At 40.1% G+C, this 21110-nt stretch overlaps 1 long non-coding RNA gene across 1 annotated transcript in view; it reads right to left on the minus strand.

The window, feature by feature from the left end:
* LOC106962710 (uncharacterized) overlaps window positions 1-13110 on the minus strand; it is a 46979-nt gene extending 33869 nt beyond the window's left edge. The window contains exon 1 of the long non-coding RNA XR_001428043.1: window positions 12639-13110. This is a non-coding gene — a long non-coding RNA (uncharacterized LOC106962710). The remainder of the gene's footprint in view (window positions 1-12638) is intronic.
* Between the last annotated feature and the right edge of the window lie 8000 nt (window positions 13111-21110).

Below are 21110 nucleotides of genomic sequence, written 5' to 3' on the forward strand. Positions count from 1 at the left end.
AGAGGCAGGTGCTGAAAATATGTCTTCTTCTGGTACTGACTAGCACAAACTTTCAAATAAAACCACAAAATCGGCGTTGGGTCATTTTATTTAGATCAGTTATTTATGTAAATATTTAAAACATTAATGGTTCAAATCTGCTCAAGGAACATGTATTTTCATGCACACGTGCAAAACATTGATTTTTGCCTAATGTATGAGGCCTCAGAGTGCTGCAGCTAATGGCAGTGTCATAATATTGGACACATTAGGATGGGATTAGTAAGAGAAGCTGCTTTTAGGATGTGATCCCTGGGAGGAGGGTGTCGGATAGTGCTTGTATTACTGTCATCCCTATCTCTCTCTCTCTCTCTCTCTCTCTCTCTCTCTCTCTCTCTCTCTCTCGCACACACACACACACAAAGACATGCAGGTTGTCCTGCAGCCTAGCTCTCTTTTCTCAATAGCATCTGTGGAGGAACATGACACACTGAAGCATCACCTACAGTAGCTCATATTCCTCTTCCAACAAGCTTTTTTTTTTTTTTTTAATCTCATCTATTTGAGGTGCTGGTGTAAAACGTGTCTGGTGGAAGAACAGAAAAGCTGTGCTGGAAGGCTGAACTTGTAGAGATTAGAAGAGGTATCCCTCAGCTCCCTTTAACAAGGTGTTTCCTCTTTCTCGTCAGACTGCATCATTAATGACTAAAGCCTAAAGTTACTTCATTACAGAACGTCTCTGATGCACACGCGCTTTTACAGTGCTTCACAAATGTTTTGATGCTCTCTCATATTTTGTCGTGTTGTCATAACAATATATTTATGGAGGGATTTTTTTTTTTGTAGTGGACCAACAAAATATGACACATGATTGTGAGGTAGAATCAGGAATCAGACATTTAAATCTTTTACAAGTAAAAATCCAAAGGTTCAGTGTGTTTATGTATTCAGCCCCACAACTAAATACTTTGCAATAATGCTCTCCCTAAAATTACAATTTTATTTTTTTTAAGTGATTTTGGCAACAACAACAAAAATAATCACATCTGCCTTTTGTCAGGTCTCTCTTAAGAAAGGGATTTACAATTTTAAAGACATATTTTACTGAGTTAAATAAAGGATGCAAAAATATATCTAAATATATTAAAACGTCATAATATTTGTCATTCAGGTGACGGCTATGTTGCGAGTAGCAGCCAGATGCAATCAGCATGGCTTGGAATAGAAAATATCCCAACTATTCTTAAATCATTTGAACCAATACATGTCGACAAAGTGACAGACAAGACACTAAGAATGTGTTAGTGAAAGTTGTTCAGTCGCTGAAGTAGCCAGAAAGCATTTATAAAATGCCCGACGGCGGGTCGGCGGGCTGCATTCCTCGGTGCCATCGTCCCCGGGTTCGAGCCCCGGGCCTTTTACTGCATGTCCTCTACTTCTCTATATGCTCATGTTCCTGTTCAGATGCTTCTGAATAAAGGCCACAAGAGCCGCAACGACTTTTAAAAACTGCACTCTGAATAAGCTCTGAATATATTCCTTGAAAAAAACAAAGTGTTCTAAAACAAACAAACAATATATATATATATATATATATATATATATATATATATATATATATATATATATATATATATATATATATACGTTTTTGTGTCATAAATTTCTTTCTTGTAAAGTTTGGTTTGCTACATACATGTAAATCTTGAAAGAGGGAAAGAAATTAAGAGTTTATGCAAAGTCTCTGTCATTGTGTTCAAAATGTACACAATATAAAAAATATCCATCTCCCAAACCATACAGCTAGTGCGGATGCAGAAAGTCTTACAGCTTCCACTTGTTGCTATGTGGGTATAAAAGTAATACAATCTGTGTCGGTTCGTTTCTCCACCGTCTCCTTTATCGGTATTATTATCCCTGCACAAAACCACCCACCAAACTGCAATAATTACTGCTGTGTGTGTTTGAGCTCAAATATACCCGACTACAGTATATATAACACTTTATATTGGATTCATAATTGCATAATTAGACATAATTGCAGGCACTGTGGGCTTGCCTGACAACCTAATGAGGCAGCTGTAAAATAGCTGGTGGTTCCACTTGTAAGAAAATAATCAAAGACTACAAGATAAAAGGGCATACACAGATAAACACAGCCAACCAGTAGAACAGGCCCTGGGCTACAACCAAGCACAAAAAAGGGAAACTAATAAAGAAAGATAGGACCGAGAGGGTGAGTGAGAGACTTTACAACAGTCTTTGTACTCAATGCTGTCTGAGTTCACTGGGAACTAGAAATGAGCTGCAAAACTGGATGATGACCGGAATCATCAGGATATTTTCAACTTGATTGGTCCTGTGGTTGTTTGGAACGTCAGATCTTTATCATTATAAATAAAACTGACTATTATTATTATTGTTATTGTTGTTATTATTATTATTATTCATTAACACAAATAGTCTCTCCCTGTCTGTCTTATTCGTATATTATAGTCTGAATGCAGGTCAAAACTTCACCGATCGGCCACGTAAGTTCTGATCAATGAACATACAGTTATGGCCAAGATTATTCATAGCCCTGGCAGATTTAGGTTATCTTGTAGCATTATCAGCGTGTTTCTTCTGACTGGAAGAATATTAACATTTCAGAGCAGCCCACACTTTCCCAACATGCATCTGATCTTTGAAAGGAGCTAAACATTTGGATTATGGCTGAGAAGGTCTTCCAACCTGAAATATTTCAAGCTCATCTAAAACAAATAACCAAAATGCCATTAGAAACACACAAAATGCTGGTCAGCAATTATAAGTAGGCTTTGTCCACTGATTTCTGAGAAGGCCGTAAATAGAAACATGAATTATCATTAATTATAATAAAATGTGTAATATTTTTACATTACTCTACTGTCTATTGAGAGATGCTTCTGTTAGTTCCAATGAAAAACAAACTTTTTGGTTGAATGAAAAATAAGTCTGAATCTGAAACATGTATGAATAATTTTGGGCTTAAGTGTAACTTCCTCTACTTCTTAAGATGACCCCAGAGTTCCCTTCACACTTAATAAAAGTGTAGAAAGGACACACACAGAGACATAAAAACAACAACAACAAAAAAGTGAGCCCCTAAATTCCCGGCCTAATGGCCACAGTGATTGATGCCTGGTTAATGATGAAGAAAGGAGCGCAATTGATTCATGTGTGACATAGCTCTGACTCCTGGTTAACGGCTCTTCTTTGCCATTAGCCGTAATGAGTCAGAACTGACACTGCCAAAGATACAGTGCCTGCACTGCTTTGTTTATAACGGCTGCTGAAAGCAGGACCACCTCTCAGCTGACAAACTGGCAGAGAGTCCTGTCACTGCAGAGTCATTAGCGAAACCTATGGCCACGCCAGAATCTACAAATCGAATTGCTTTCCTAATAAGCCACAATATGTCACGGCAAGTGGGCTGCTATAATAGCAATGATAGCTCACCTGAACAACGTGAATTTACCTACCATGGAACAGCTGCATTCGCTGCCGGTTCTGAAATGTGGCCGGTAATCTGTCACTGAGCCCTGGCATTAAAGCAAACGCATCCTTGCGAAGACAAATACCACTGAAATCATTACAGAAAGTGGGGGGGGGAGGGGAAGTAACACAAAAAGCAAAACGACAAATTCTTAAATGTCTTCAGCTGTTTTCAGATTTATTTTCTTGAAAAATAGACAGTTGCTATAAAGTGGACAGGGCAGGCTCAGTTGAGTTTATTCTGTGCAGTTTATTTTCAGACAGACAAATTACCATCAAAATTAACAGTGCAAAATGTGGCCTTGTCAAATATATGAACATATTGTTTACAAATGACAAAATCTGAAGACTTGACCGGTAGAGCTCCCCCAGCTGGGAGCTTCCAAGTGTGAGTCAAAGTCTGTTTCTTTCCAGACGAAAGATTATTGACATCCTCTGAAAACCACACATCCGTCACGTGGTGACTTGATCATAATTAATTCAGTGCTGTGCTATTAACCTTCCAAACAAAGCTTACAAATGCTTGTTTTAGCACCAAACTGAATGTAATAAGTGGAATAAGTAGCAGAATGTAATGCTTAACCTGTATTGTTTCTTGAATTTCTCACCAATGAACTCAGTGATGCATTCGCTTGGATGAAGAAAAGTTAACTTTTTAGCAGGGAGAGGGGGAGATTGGAGGAGGGTTTCAGAGTGAGACAGTGCAGGGTATGGCCAGGAGAGATGGCTATTAGCAGTGTAAATGAAGGGAAACATGTAATGACAGGACCCCAGAGTTACTAACAAGGGTGATGGATGATGTTCAGCTCAGACACGAGGCAGTTCATCACTCACCTCAGACTTAAACAAACATAAACACAGTCTTACAGCTTTTCTGCTCGCACTAAATGCAGCCCTTTTTCTCCCTTATTAACCTTCTACATAGCCACTTCTACTGTAGCCACAAGACATTCAGCATTGTAATGTGTGCAGCTCAAACACACAGGCCTCACAACACTTGCACTCGACAAATGCACCATTGTACTTCAGTCACTTAAAGAACAATACTGGGTTTTCAATATTCCAAAGTATATTAATGAATACCAGGTAGAGATTCCATGTAGAGAAACATTTACTCTCCAGAATTAGATGCTTTAAAAAAAAAGAAAGGTACCAATAGTTCACACTGCTGAATGTGGAGTAATGGTGTTGGGGATACTTTCTCAAGCCTCTGGGCCCTTTAGTACCGGCTGTGCATTCCTTAATTGGCACACTGCCTACATCAGTATTGTTGCTTGCTGTTTCCATCTGTTTATGACCACAGTTTTTTCATGTTGCAATGGTTACTTACAGCAGAATAATGCACCAAGTCATCTCAGACTGGTCTGTGGTTGACAATGTACCCCAATGGCCTCCAGGTTCACCAGATCTCAATGTGTACCCCTGAAGCAAAACACGAGATTTGCTTCGGGGGCATACAGCCGAGAAATATGGACCAGCTGAGTGACGCTATTATGTCAACATGGTCATAAATCTTAAGTCAACAGCACAAACAAAATCACGGGAGTTTTGAAGGCAAAACGGGATTCAATCTGGTACTAGCATGGTGTACTTGATAAAAATGCCTGTTAAATGTGTATTAAGAAATAGCAATCCCTTTCTGGCAGAATGTCAAAACTTGAACATTTAAAACTGCAATATGTAACTTTTTAAAAATATATGTTTTTTTTCCCCATATTTGTTAAAACTATCAGTAAGAGACAGATAATCTGTGAGGAAAAAAATCGAGGTCCTCTGCCTTTTCTCAGCGCTGCCAGCGCTAATTACAAAAATACAGTTTGGTCAGAAACAATCATGCAGAGCTAGGAGGAGGGTCTTAGCGGTGTCAGTCATGCTTGTGTATACCCTCCTGATACCCATCCCATTGCTCTCTGTTAAACTACAGGCTCTTCCCGATAGCAGAACCTGCCGTGAATGCTAAGGCTAGTGAGCATGGCAACCAATGATGGTGGAAAAGCAGTTTTTCGTTAGCGGTAAGTTGTTTCTCCACCATTAGCAGATTTAGCAGCAAATGCATGAGCATGATTGACGGCGCTAAGACCTTCCTCCTGGCTCTGATTGATTGTTTCTGACCAGGAGTGGTGTATTTCAGGATTGAGGTATTACAGAAACATTTTTAGCAGTGGACTCTGTCTAAAGCTAACATTTTAGTTTGCTTATGCTCAGTCTCTGATGGTGACCCACTCTGTTGTGAATGGTTAGCTGAGCGGTCTGAGTGGGAGAACCCTCGCGCCTACAAACAGCGTAAATGAAAACACTGCATTGTGTCAAATTAAAGCTCAATATTTCTCCCCAATGATGCTCTTGCTCTCTCCTCTGGTCTCCTCTCCATCATTGCTGTGCTAGTCAAGGGAAGCGGCGTGGGGCTTAGAGGTGCTGGATAAACATTAGATCTGCAAAGTGCTTTTTCCCCCCAGTCTGTGTGTACCTGGGTAATAGATGCAGTAATGGAGTTTGCTCAGGCTAAGGTAATCCTAGAGTTGTACGCGCAGCATCTGATGCTGTTTCTCTCTTCTGATGTCCTGTTCCACAGCAGGCACTGATGCTGTTGTTGCAGCTGTCACTGTTACTGAGCCACACAAGCCATTCTGGAGCAAAGCAAAAGAGTGCATTTCATTGTGCGAAAGAGAATTGCCTGATGAAAGTATTGGGTGCAAAAGCAGGCATGTATGAGCAAGTGGGTGTGCGCGAGTGCCTTTGTAGTTTAAAAGCGAGGAAAGGATGTAACGATATATGGCTGTTTGGATGTTATAAATCACCTGTGGGGGGAGGGATAAGAACAAGGCTGGGGGCTAAGAATGAATTTACGGGGTCCAATCTCCTAGAAACAATTTCTTTATGTGGTTTACACACATTTAGAGTGGCTACTCGTCTCTGATGGGCCTCAACTGACCACAAACGGCTTCTGGTGATAGCCAATGAAATACAGCGCAACCTTTTATGGGACATGCTTTTTATTTCTTTCTCTTTATCCCTTGTGGACTTGCTTGTCTGCTTCTGTCAATGTCTTTCATTTCTGTTTCGTTGTCACTCACCGCCATTTCTCTTTTAATTAAGCAGAGGTTAATGTATTCAGGTGGCCGAAGAGAAATGTCTCTTTTTATAGGACACAAGGTGCAGTTATCGTAGCCTGGTAAAAGCCATCCCCTTGTTGTATGCTTTGCTTCTTACAGAGGGTCTGTGCTCTCTGCTGTTGAGAAATGATTGCTTCCTGGAGGCGTGGATTGTGATAAGGTTTTGCATGTTACCCAACCCCTAAAATTTGGCCATGAAGTTTGTAATGCGGCAGTTCCGACGCTTTGACGCCTACCAGAAATTGTGTGCACTGAAAACAATGTGGGGAGTAGAGCTGCAACATCTTTGCCAGCAGTCAAATAACTTAAGCGTTCTTCCTATTCCGGCTTTAGGGGCTCAATGTTTGGAAGAGTGACAAACGTGTTTGCTTCCTTTGCTGCAACTGCCAAACTACAGCCATGGCAGACTACAATTCTGAAACAGTGCAGAAAATCAACTTCTTGGTTCACGACTCCTCCTTCTCTTTGCTGATTCACCCGGTTGAAATTCAACCATAGAAACTGAGCTCTGGTTGTCCCAGACAGAGCACAGAAAGGAGATGAGAATAGAGTGGAATTGCGTAGGAATCAATCGCCAGGCTACAGTTTTCTTCTTCTGTTTGTTCTTTTTCAAGGTGTCTTCTCTGTTAAAATATTCCCCTCTTTTTGTTGTCTTTCTTTGCAGTGGAGCCTTGACATTACTCTTAAGGCCCAAAAGGCTTATTGGGAGAAAAGATGGATAAAGGAAAGAGTGAGGGTAATGCTGCAAAGGGAGTTGTATGTGTATGCATGTGTGTGTGAGAAAGAGAGTTAAAGGCACACAAGAAGATATAAAGCAGTGAAATACATATATCAATATCTTTCAAAAGATTAAATACCACATCATTTTGTTAACTTCTTAAAGCTTCATGCAGAATGCACAAGCAGTGAGTAAACAAGTTCTTTTCAAATGTCCAGACAATACGAACAGGAGGAGATTTTGGACCAAAGGAAAGGAATGATGATGATATAGCCAACTCAAAAAATAAGATATTACACAATGTTGGGTTTACAAGACAAATTTTTTTTAAAAAAGAAAGAAAATTAACAAATATGTAGCTTTTTTTGTCTGTTTGTTTGCTTGTTTTGACAGGGGGGAAAAGCATATAAATTGCTAACTGTGTCTTAAAGAATCTGTTATCTGAATCTGTTAACTAAATCCAGGTTTGACAAAGCCATGCTTTTCAGTTTCTATGCTTTTCTGATTCTAAGTTGGTCCTGACACTAAGTTATTACTCATAATAAATTACTAATTACTATTTGACATGCTCTGTTTTGTGGTGTTAAAACAGAATTAAGGCTACAAAAATCTCAAAACAGACTTTTTTTTTAAAATCTGTTCAGTTTGGATTAATCCCTCAAAGATTTTATCAATCCCAGTATTAAGGATGCGATGAATAAATGATGTTCGGACTCATTAAAAACTGTGAAGCAGCTTTTAGTGTTTATCAGTGTTAAGAAGCTTGCAAGCAGATGCTAACTCATTAGCAGTTATTATCATCATTAGCAGTCATTGTGATTGTACAGTACTTAAAAAAAAAATTTGTATCTTATCTGTCACTCTGTCAGTGTTTCTCTTTTTCCCCAGTACTTAAAGTCCTACCAAAAAAAAAAAAAAAAGGTTACCAGTAGTGAAGGATTCTTCAGTGCTTTTTGTATTTTCCCAGCCAACACTTGCAGACTTTTGTAACACTGTAATTACATCAAAATGAGAGTCTCAAGAATACAGGGTGTAAATCTATCTTCATATCCAGGGACCATAGTGGATAACACTCTTTTTTGTTAAGTGCAGCCGACAAACTATACTTTCACTAGAACAGTGAAAAATGTCCAATTGAATGGCTAGAAAAATGAAAACAACCAGGATTTTTCCGGTGCCCAATCTGAGCCCAGGAATCAATCAGCAAACTTTAAGTTGTAAAAGAGCTGCATTTTTTTTATTACTTCTTATGGCACGGTGTGATATGTCATGCAGTTTTCCTCTTCTGACGTGGTCTTTACTGCATGTAAATAAAGTGGTGTTATGAGAGTGGTATTACTGTTGCCTTTTAACAGGAAAGTCCTGCAGTCTTTCTGAGTTTTCATGTTCTCCCCATGCATGTCTGAGTTCTCCTCAGGTACTCTGGCTTCCCACCACAGTTCAGAAACATAACTGGTGGGTCAATTGGTCTCTGTATATTGTCTTTAGGTATATGAGTCTGTCTTTGTGTGTGGTTCTTTGCCTGTTACGTCTTTGTGTTGTCGTGATGAACCGGTGACATGTCCAGGGTTTACCTCTCGCCCAATGGCAGCTAGAGATAGACACCAGCACCCCCAACGACCCAGGCAAGGAAGAAGTGGATATAGAAAATGTATGCACCAGAAGTACTAGAAGCAGTTTCTTACCTTAACAAAAACGTGAGATTTGAAAGAGGTTGTTTTTAGCAATGTTGCAGATCTTGTTCGAATCTAGTTTTATATTTGTCTTGGGTGGCCATAAGTGGACAGATCCGAGCGGGTCACTTTACACCTGGCACTGAAATGCATCTCCACGTGCATCTCCGGTGACCACATGAGATCGGAGCTACTTCCCCACTCTCTATGCAAATAAACAGATATGCTAGTGTAAGTCACCCACTTCCAGCCCAATCCCACATGGTATTCAGTGATGCCTTCTATTTTCCTGTTACGTTAGAGGTGAAAAGTATTTCAGGTTTGTCTAAGTAAACAAATCATTTTAATAAACACTTTAGTGGTTTCAAGGTAAATATGCTCCAAGGCTGGCAAGTAAATAACACACAATCCAGGACATAACCTGTCTGTGAAATAAGATAGCTAACAATAAGGATGTAATAATAATGGTATTTGTACCAATCTTTCACAGATGGACATCATTTACAAATACATTCTGATTAAGAACACGTCAGTTACAGGCAATTGCAATTTTTACCCACAGGAGGGCGCTCACATGTGCTTATAATGTGTTTGGTAAGTACCAAAACTGATTGGTGTTTACCAAGAATGACTGATGAAATCTGAAAGCAGCTGGATTTTCTGATGAAAGAGGAACAGCAAACCAGTGTTAGGCAAACCTAATGGCAATAAAAGCATTACAAAATATACAAAAATAGTCCAATCATATACAAAAGGCAAGTCATTTGTATATTTAATGTAATTCCTTATACTCTGGCCTCATCAAGTTTGCAACTTTTCATACTTTATCAGTATCTGATAAGAGTTCCCCATAAGCTAAATGAACACAAGTGAACTTTTCTGTCCCTATTAGCCGATGACATTCATGTCATTAATACTTATTGTAAACCATTTATTCAATGTAACTCAGTGCCTAGTGTTTTTCCCAAATATGTCCTCACTAACAACACATTTCCAAACCTTTGCAGCTAAAGTAAATTAAAACCAATCCTCAAATATTACTTGAAAGAATAAAAACCAGTTCCCCCACCCTACAGTCTTGTTTTTTAATCTTGTTTCCCAATACATTTGCTCCCTTTCCAACCTCTACCTTCTCTCGTTGCAGCATTTGCGTGCCTGTGATTAATAATGTGAGCACAAAACCAGAAACTGTTTATTGAATAAGCTCGTGACACTAACGGTGTATTGTGATTTATTTTGCTCTGTGGCCGCATTAAAAATACATTTGAGCCATTTCTGAAAGCTACCAGCCACATATTTCTTTCCGATAATGCATTTGAGTATCTCTCCATAAACACCCAGAAATCCAATCCAATCTCTGCGGCTGTTCCGCTCGCCACCTCCCTACTGCTTTTCCTTCCTGTCAGTCAAGTCTGGAGCATGTCCAGAAATTATATACAGTTTTGTTCAAATAGCGGCTTCAAAGCACAGATGCCTTGGCTTTTGTGGCCTGAGCTGAAAATAACAAGAAGGATGTTACGCAGTGTAAATTCTCATATTCTGTGCCTTGCAAAGACATTCTTGCCACTTGAATTTTTCAGCATCTTGACACATTACAACCACATTTTTTTTATTTTTGTTTGTTTTGTTTTTTTTCAACAAATTCACAAAAAGTTGCATAATCATGAAATGGCACATCAAAATCTAAAGTCTACCATGTATTTGTAATTAGCCCCATTTAATCTGATATCACTAAATCAATTCAGTTGCCTTCAGAACTAACCTAAGTTCTAAACAGATTTCAGATGTGTGTCATTTAGTTTCACAATAAAGTTATTCTGTGAAGGTTTGACATGTTTGTTAGCGAACAAGCAGCATCATGAAGACCAAGCTACATACCAGAGAACTCAGAGATAGTGTTGTGGACATTTTGAAGCTAAATTATATTGTAAAACTCTATCCTAAGCACCAAACATTCTCACAAACCGCTGTTCAATCCATAACTTAAAAAAGTGGCACACCTGTAAACTTACCAAAAAATGATTGTACACCTACTCTTACTGGGTGAGCAAGGTTAGCAGCCTGGTGGCCCAAACATAGTCTGCAAAAAATGTTTCTTCTCTTTGCCAAGGCTGCAAGAGCGAAAATGACATCATTCTTTTCTGGCAGCTGTGGTTTGATAGTTCTTGTAGCTTCTTCTTGACATCCCAACAGAGTTTCTTTCTAGTGTGATGCCCAACAGGTACACTGTGACGGGTAAGAAATGTAAAGTGGGCATGCTTACTACACTGACTTATGCTAGAGTCACAGGTCCCAATGATGTTTGTGCAGGAAACATCATTGGGAAATGAAATTATTGTTCTCACCACCTCAAGTAAAGGAAGAAAAAAAAATTCTGGTCTTGAACGCACCTCATCTTTAGGTGTTCCAGAGATCTATCATGTAAGAATATCTGTTTCAGTCATGCATTCCACAACCCTGTACTTTACGGAGAAGTGGCAGGAAAAAAGTAATTCTAGACGTTAAGGTACCATTTGCAGTTTGCCTCGAGGTTTGCAGGGCGCACTATCAAACATGTGGAAGAAGATAGTCTAATCAAATGAGACCAAAATTGAACTTAGGCTGTAGGCAGAATTCTGTGTATTGAAAGAAAAACTAGCACTGCACCACATGCCCACCCAGAATGATGGGGGTGGCATCATCATGCTGTGGGGGCAAGCTGGTCATGGTTGATGGAAAGATGGATGGAAATAATTACAGTACAGTCCTGTAAAAAGAAAAAAGTTAAGAGGCTGAAAAAGAATGATGAATAATTTGGATCAAAGTGTTAAATGTGCTAAAATGGCCCTGTCAAAGCTAAGGCTGTTACCTCAAATCTGAATAAACTTACCGACGTTTAGCCATACTGTGACAAAAATGTGAGAACGTTCAAGAGTAGAGATGCTTAAATACATTGAATGGCAACTCAATATCAATAAGTTAAAGTGTTTCAAGAGCGTCAGATTCAGGCTTGGTTATAAGACAAGTGAGAGTGTGTCGAAGAAACACAGCGCAAATAAATGCATGAATACCCGGTCCAACCTTTTCGTACAGCTCATATCTATTGAACAAATCAACTAAAGAGATAAAGAACCGAGACAGGCCGGCTCCGCCGATAAATATATAACACGTGCCCGCAGACGCCATACAGCTACCTCACCTGCGTGGCAATCAAGAGGGAGTGCGCGTGCGCTCATTTGTGTGCGCGCGTGCGTCCGACTGAGAAAGAAAGAGCTAGGGGAGCCTTCGGATAAGCGGTGCAACACCTGAAACAACCGCAATCATTTGTCTTCTCTGTAAAATCACCACTGTCTAAATGAAGCTGATTGCAGGGCAGCAGAATGCCTACCTTTTTTTTTTTCCCCCCAGCAACTCTTCCATAAAATCCTCTCCATTTGTATCCCCTAACACGGTCAGAATAAGATGCAATCCGTTCCATTGGTAGACTTAATAGACTTAAGCTGAAAAGCTGTGATGCAGTTTGTATTCATGCGGAGCAGATGTGCGGCGTTCATGACTTTTTATCACGCTCACTTTGCAGGCAGTAAATAAAAAGCGCATAAAATGCACCCCCCTTCCCTCCCTCTGTGAAAAGTGTGGAGGTTACCCAGAAATCCTTACCTGTTGGTGCGGTGTGGTCCTGTTCTGTTAACCCAGCAGGTGAACCTCTTTCCTCATAGCCACTCCACTATCCGAGACGGAGGAGATTCTCGCATGCCCTCTGCGCTTACACCGTGCAGGAAAGTTACACCATACCATCCACGCGTCGGAATATGCGGAGATGAGGTGAAAAGACAGGAAGCTCTGACCCTCCTGCCTTGAAACCAAGCCTGCTGCCCTCTGCGACCGATCCGCTGCTGAAAGAAGGATCCCTGAAAGTTCCGTTTCTCCTCTCCTCTTTCACACAAGAAAGTTCCCTAAGCCATGTTAATATGATGGAAACGCCCTAAGTGGGCTTTTATTTGGCGTGGGGGAATCTTCTTTTTATTCCTCGAGAAGAAAGTGAGGACACCGCAGCCGGTGGCGGGACAGAGGTGCGATTGTGTCGGGGCGTCACGCAGACTGCTGATGCGCTCCTGTTTGTCCTGCCTGGAAGATGTGGAGCGTTTGCTGTAAGCTGTGATAGTGGTGCACCGCCCCCTAGCGGACTGATGCGGAAACATGAGTCCATAGAAGCAAGGCGTATGCAGCAAGCCCTAAACGATACTGTACACTAATGTGACTAGAGCCAGATGGGCTGCGCAAGGACGTGTGGGATACATGATATTATTCATCAGCTGTCAGTGTGCCCTGGTAGTCAGACAGAAAGAGGCATGGGCTAATGTCGAAACACAATACAAACACGCACACACGCAAACTAATTTAGGTGCATCAGGAACGCCCCGAGGAGTTTGGAAGCTGGATACAGTGGGGGGATTCTTGCAAGAATCACGCCCTGGGCAAGAACCTCCTTTTGTTGTCCAACACACATTAGTGCACGCCCACTCCCTAACACCTCAATAAAGAGCCTTCTTACTATGTAAATGACCAGATGATGTCTTAGAGCCAGATACAAAAAACAATTCTCAGAAATTCTGAATTAGTTTTTTTTATTGTTTGTGTAAATACAATAAAAAGTTTTCTCTTTTTAGCCACAATGGCACACATTGCTTTTGCTTTCATGTAACCATACAATAGTTTTTTGATGAAAAAAACAAACTATTCTTTTCATTAAGCATTCGATCTTACTTTAAGAGGTAGAGGTCTAGTGCTAAGAAAACACATTTTTTCAAGTAGAGAATTAAGATTTTATCACTTCCAAATAGTTCCAATTTAGAATACTGTCTACCGAGAATAACTAAACAAGTAATCAGTGCATACTTCTAAAAAAAATAAATAAAAAAAAAAACAGCTAAATACCTCTAAAATTTAGCACAGAATAATTGGTTTCAAATGTTATTCCAACCGAGTTCAATGTCCTACATTAAAATTGGTATTTTCCTACAGTGCTTAGATGATGTCCATGACAGTTTAATGAAAGTATCTTGTAAATTCTACAAATATCCTGATAGGTCACAAGAATTGATTCATTAGGTAACTTGCATAAAAACATTCAATATGTTCTACGGATGCATCTGGCAAACCAATGAAACTTTCATGAGAGTAGCTTTTCATGAAAGTTGTTAGGGAGTGGGCGTGTGCTGATGTGTGTTCATTTCATTTTTAGGTTTCATGATGGCATCTGGTATAGTATTAATAAAAGATGGATGAAAGCGTCTGGCAAGTTACCTACACATTCTGTAAAGCAATAATCAAGAGCAATGAAAGTAACCTCTCTGTTCTAAATAAATATGGCCTGCATCATGAGGTTAGAAAATTCATTTGGGGCTCTTTTTTTTTTTTTTTTGCCATGTGGCACCCCTGGATGTGCTGACCTGGACAGGTAGCCTTGTTTTCCATATCAAAAACTGCCACTGGTTGGACTAAAGGGAAATCCTAAAGTCTGTGACCTATTAAGATGTAGCTGTGATCTGTGTGAGCGAGTCTCTCTCAGCTGTGAGAAGTTCACATTAATCTGATCTCAGCCTACCTGACCAACAGGAGCAGAGTGGCAGATTGTCACCATACAAACAGAAGTGCCTCCTTGTTTTCGTGTGTGTGTGTGTGTGTGTGTGTGTGTGTGTGTGTGTGTGTGTGTGTGCGTGTGCATGCGTGTGTGGGTGTGTTTTCCACTGGCTGAAATGACCCTAGCTGCCCAAAGAAGTTTACTCCCAACAAGTGACTCTGGCCACTGCAGTTCATTTGAAGAAGCAAAGCCGAACCGGGCTGTAAAGTGCGACTGCCTGTGTTGTACAGGAGAATCGGACAGACAGGAGCCGACATGAAGTCACACCGCAGAGAGACTCCTGCTTGTAAAGCACAGCACAAAGCACGGCTGAAGTTCCATATGTGTTTGAGATGTAATCGAGCCGATGATGTATGGTTGCCCACACATGTGACAGAACAATTGATCCGAAGGCAGGGCTGTGATTGTGCACATGCGGTCATACATCATTTCACCCAGTGAGCTAATCTGTTACTCTGACCAACAGTGTATATCCATGATCTCACATCTCCTTTCTGCCCTATTTCTTGTACTTTCAACACCCTCCTCACTGCCCTGTCTCTCTTTTTCTTTTTTTTTTTACCAGCTCTTTTTGCCTTTTGATGATCTTCTCGCCGTGCTTCTTGGTTCTTCTCTTTCTTGCCAAAGTAACACTGTTGTATCTTGGATAACCTGAATAACCCAACCAGGGGATTATTCTTCTGTTCTGCTCCCTGGCAGCACAGTTAAAAGTCAGCATGTGGACGGGGAGATAACAAACAAGCGACTCGCATGCATGCAACGTCCCAGAGCTGCTTGGAAGCCCTCAAAAATCATCCTAATTCACTTGGGATTGGTGGCATTTACCCACATGCAACGTTTCCCTCACATGTACTCACACACCCGAAGACGTACACCACAGTTGATGGCCTCCCAGTGACTCAAAAAGGGATTTAAACGTGTGCCAATGGGAGACCTCTGTGCATTTCTGTTACAGAATAGATAGTCAATTCTCTCCGAGAGAGGCTTTGCTGATCACATGACAGCCTTGGAGCAACATGCTGTGTGCGCGCGCGGAGTGGCACATGCCAGCACTCACACACACACACACGTGCACACACACACACACACACACACACACACACAGAGAGCCATTTGAACATTATAATAGAGAAGCTCAGAATAGTCCAATCAAATTCATTTGTCATACTTTTCCCTCAGTCGGCTCACTAAGTCAGCTGAAATGGAGACAAATGCTACAGGACCAGGAGATAATCTGCAGAGACATGCGGATTTTACCACACGGCTCTGTGCTAATACTCATAATCATCAGAGCAATTAATTAATTATAATAGACAGTGCATTGTTTGGCAGCTGTCAAAACCTCAGAGGGAGAAGTTGGTTTTTTTTTCTAAATAACATTTTAAAAAATGAAAGACTGATTTCCTATTTTTGTTCATGTCCAAAAGAAAAAATTGCTCAATGCCCACCAGTTCTTTCATAGTTGTCACAGAGCTGCTTGGTTTAAGGCTTTGCTATTAAGGCTCATTTTGTTGTAATTCTGTGGTCTAAAATTGGTCTTGAATACAAAGACAGTTTTGCTGTCTTTGTACTTTTTCTAAGTGCAACTCTAAAAAAAAAAAAATACGTCGCCAGTCCATTGACTTATTCTGTATGGGAATTAAAATCATGACCATCACTCTAAATTAGGTAAATTCATAGCTATGTAAAAACATAATGAAGATATTTTTAAAGTTATGATTGCTAAATTAAAAAAGGCTTTTGTTAGAAAAATAAATGAAATAAGAGTCAGAGCTTTTTATGTTTTTCTTTTGCCTTTTATTGTTGCTTAGTTGACTTAGTTGACACAATCAGGAGGAAAAAATATTTTATTTCCCTTTTCCAGTATTTTTTAGATCAAGATTGTTTGGCATGTTATTCAGCTGATATATCTTGTACAATTCAGACCTAATTATTCCGAACATGCATGTACATATCATAAACGGCAAAACAATGTCATTTCACTCTGCTATTGTTCTGCAATACAATGACAAGTTTAGAAAAATTAGGCAACTTTCTTAAAGAGCCCACTAACTGGACATTTTACTAAAAGTTACCATGTAAATCCAAGTTATATGGTAACTTCACAACAATAAGCAGATATGTCCATATACAGAGAGACATGTCGTCTCCAGGATTGCAAAAGCTCCAACATTAGCATGTGAAACTGTTATTGTTACTGGCTGACTTATTTATTTTCTGAGCAGTTTTTCTATCTAGCCTCCATCTCTCTTTCCAGCTTCACCCGCTGTCTTTCTCAATGTTATTCTCCTTTTCAGTTACAGTTCCTTGCAAAAGTATTTAACTTTCTCACAGCACGGTCGTTACACCCTCAAACTTTAACGCATTTAATTAGGAGTTATGTAAAAAAAATATTTATAGGCAGGCTAGATTACTTTAAAAGGTTTTTGCAGACAAAATCTGGTATGTGTGATATGGATATGTATCCATTTTTTGCTATTTAGTAGTGCAGTCTGTTGTCTTCCGAAACCAAAAACTCCAAGTGTGTTCAATTTATTTTCTGCAGGAGATCAAAGAGGAATGTGCAAAAAAAATTTTTTTTAAATAAATAAAAACTCAGAGCTCAAATTCTGCAACATTATATGATTATCACAAGAAATAGCAGTAGAATACTTTCATCATAGATCACATAATTTGAGTTTGGTGTAAAGACAGAGCTGCCCTCAGCAGAAAAGACTTTATCTCAGATAGCAGCAGGGGGCCTCCAGCTTAACTCTTTCTCTCCCCCTGCTCTGCTTGACTCATTTCACTCAAAGATGTAAAATGTTCAAACGAAGTAATTCCTTCAAAGACATGATGAGCATGAAAGGCCACTCTCCACCCTCATTCTTAATTGATGGTCTTGCATCGCAGCATGAAAGCCGCTAAGTCTTGCTCGAGACCCTCATTAGCAGTAACTGCACTAAAGTTAGCTCCACTAAACTTACATTACAACTTTCAGACACACCTTTCACTCGTCCACTTTCAGCATCATCCATTCACTTTTTACATGTCAACTGCAGAGTGAGGTCCTTTCGCAAAACAATAATCTCTCTCTCTCTCTCTCTTTTTTGTTGCTCTTTTCAAATGTTGTCTGACAACTGTGGGGAAGTATGATCATCTTCATCTCTCCTCTTCGCCTGTCTTTTTTCAGAAAGCATCACGCCACACCTCCTACCTTCCTGTGACTGTTCAAACCACAGCTATAAGTGCCTTTCTCCAGGGGAAGCCAGTCCACGTTAGCATGTGGCCTGCAGGCAATTGTTAAGCCTTCGTCTCCGGAGCCGTCTGACAGCTTGATTGACAAGATGAAAGAGATGCGATGGCAGCACCTGGCGATCATCCAGGAGGACCACCGCAATGATGCTGGAGAAAAGGACGCCTGTGATGCTCTGCTTGCAGCTTAAAAAAAAAAAAAAACAGCTGCATTTTCTTGTTGTCACGTCTGCCTCTTTCACTAGTTTATGTCTACTATCTCACGGAGGTTTTTGCAGAAAACAGCTGCCGAGATCCAAATTTTTAAGATTTGCTAATATGGTGCTACATTCACTGCCCTCTGCTTTTTAAAACACTTTCTAAATTTGTATGGAAATGTTTGAGTATATGATGTACAATATACTCAGGTTCCTCAGATGAACCTTGTAGAAACCAGTGGTTGGACAATTACTTTGTAAGTTATACGTAGGTTCGAAGTTTTCTGTTCATATCTATTGTCAAATTCTAAGTTATTGTACCAAAGATGTTACCGGACTGCAAAATAACACGTTTCCAAAAATTATTTGTGCAGCTTCATTGACGTACCTATTAGGAAGAACAAGCAGGAAGTGGAAGTGAACTTCAAAACATTTGTAAAATCTGCTCTGCTCTTGCTTTCCACACTAAATATCACTGCAGTACAAAAACAGAGAAAGATTTTTGTCCTTCTGCCGTTCCCATACTTAAAGTTTGCAGCAGATGAAAGAACTCTGGATACTTCCAATTTATTTTTGAATGACTTTATCTTCTCAGGTTTGTCTGAACAAGCTGGGGACTGTCTTGTTTTATATCTTTCTTAATCAAAAATGTTACAAAAAAAAAAAAAAAAAACACTTTTCTTCACTAACTTTGTAAAAGTTTATAACAAATTCCAAATTCTCTGCAATTTTCAAGTGAATAAAAATAGTGAGTGAAAAGAGAAAAGAAAAAAGAAAACAGGAGAGATGTTGCAGCGCTCAAAGCAACGGCACATGATTTTCACACCAGAAATCAAAAAATGCCAAAGACTTGTTAGTTTATTTCTGAGCTCTCTGACTCATTCAGAATACCGATCAGTTTACACCACCTCAAGGCCTGTAAGCCAAGTAGTTTCAAATATTAAATATTTAAATTAAGCTTAAAATTACATTATTGTATTTTAATTTAGATTAATTTAATTGCCGCTGCCATGTCCTCGCATCGTCTTATTTCTGCTTTTATCCCAAAATGTATTAGCCAAGCCGTAGCACGACGTGGCAACAATTAATGTGTTTCCTGCTGAGGTGAAACGTAAAGGTACTTCCTGTACAAGTTCCTGCTAACGTAGACCTCACTTTAACAGACGTGCTCTGGATCTGAGAGGAGAAAATAAAAAGAGGCTGAGAGCACTCACTGGTACTTCGTCTGTTCTTAAAATGGCACTTCATTCTGCCTCTTTGTCAGGTGGTTCACTAAAACACATGAATCAGAAGAGTAACAGGGACACCTTTTCAGGAACAGATTGTCCTCTTCAGAAATGCACCAACATTGGGCACAGCAGTGGTGCAGCTGGGATAGAGCATGCAACCCAAGCACGGAGGCCTCAGTCCTCAACATGGCCGTAACGGGGTTTGTAGTTTGTCATAAACCAGCATGCAGCCGGCACAGCAAATATCCTCTAAAACTACCTGTTGCATTCTTTGACATTGTTTTGTACAGTAAAAGTGAAAAGTATGTGCCATTTTTTTAGTTTCACTTCAGAACTGCACACCAATTTGTTTCAACACATATTGCTGAGCAGATGAAACAAAGGAGCAGTCGCTTGCTGAAGTTGCAAGAAGTAACTGAAATTATCTATAAATGTCTTTGGTAAAAACTGGTAATCCTCTTTCCTCTGATAAAATCTAGACTATTTAAGATTCTGGTATAACTTAACTGCAAAGACAACCGTAGAGAAAACACATTTTGTCAAATGAGCTGCTTTTGGAAGAAGAAGAAGAAGAAGATGACACCTCATGGTGATGATATCAACGGGGAGAAGAGTCAGTTATCCCGCAGGAGGAGAAAGATACGCAAGCCAGCTGGACGGCTCTCGCTGTGCAACTTGAGAGGGTGCGAAAGGACTTGTTCCCGAAGCTTTTTTAAATATTCAGTGGTGAAAGCACCCAAACCGAAAAGGTATTTTGAGCAACATCCAGTATTTATTTTGTAGATGTTCAAACGCAAAAGCAAGCATCTCTTCGTCTGTTTTTCTTTTGCTCGTTTTCTTTCGTATCTTGTCCACTCAGCCACCACCACCAATATGAACAGCAGGACAACAAGGTCATGTGTACAATCTGCTGAGATACATGCCTTGTAATGCAACAGCCGCTTCAAATCCAAAAGCCTTTTAGGAAAAAATAAAACCCACACACACACCAAAAAATCCTGGATTACTTCGTTCCACGCGGCCTGTTTTGGGATAGGAATATGTCGGACTTCTTCTCTAAATCTTTTTTAATCCTCTCTCATTCTCAGTTTTTTTTTTTTTTTCCTGTTTTTCTCTCTTTTCTTCTCTAAATCTCATAAACAGCTTTAGTTCTTATCGGGATGGGATCAGATAGGGGGGAGAGAAAAAAAAAAAAAACGGTGGAGGAAAAAAGTTTTCCGCGGATGCGTTTGTCAAGTTTATGCTGAACTTAAGTAGAGATAGGAGAAGTCTGAGGACTCCATAAAGCACTAGGAACATTGGGAAGTATTATCGATGCCCTATGGATCTATGGATCAACATACACAAACACAAGCAAAGATCCACGCCTTCAGCTTTGCATGCCGAAGCCGCACAGTTAGGTTTCTGACTCGGGTGGACTGCAACAAAACTTAGACTCTTTCTTAAACTCTGTCGATTCTGTCCTTTTTTTTATGGTGTTTTCAAAAACCCTTTCAAACAAAGTCATTCAAATTTAAATTGTCTTCCAACTACGACTCGTTCCAGCCAAGCAGTGCTATGTGTGTCTATGGAGGCGTCACTGTGGAAAAAACAGCCACTGAAGCTGCTTCAGCCCACTGCTTGAAGACACTACACTGCATTCATTCATCTGTCCCCCTCGCCCTCCCTGTATCACACCCTCCCACCTGCTTCCCGACCGCCTCACTTACTCCCCCCCTCACCCCCCCTCTCCCTTATGACAACACACCCTAGTGATTAATGGCGAACCTGCACTGACCACCGGCCGCACGTTTGGGAGCATTTTAAACGAGCGGCAGCAGGGGGTGGG

The sequence above is a fragment of the Poecilia latipinna genome, unplaced genomic scaffold (genome assembly GCF_001443285.1).
Source record: "Poecilia latipinna isolate Pla-1442-1.1 unplaced genomic scaffold, P_latipinna-1.0 Scaffold1452, whole genome shotgun sequence".
Classification (NCBI taxonomy): Eukaryota; Metazoa; Chordata; class Actinopteri; order Cyprinodontiformes; family Poeciliidae; genus Poecilia; species Poecilia latipinna.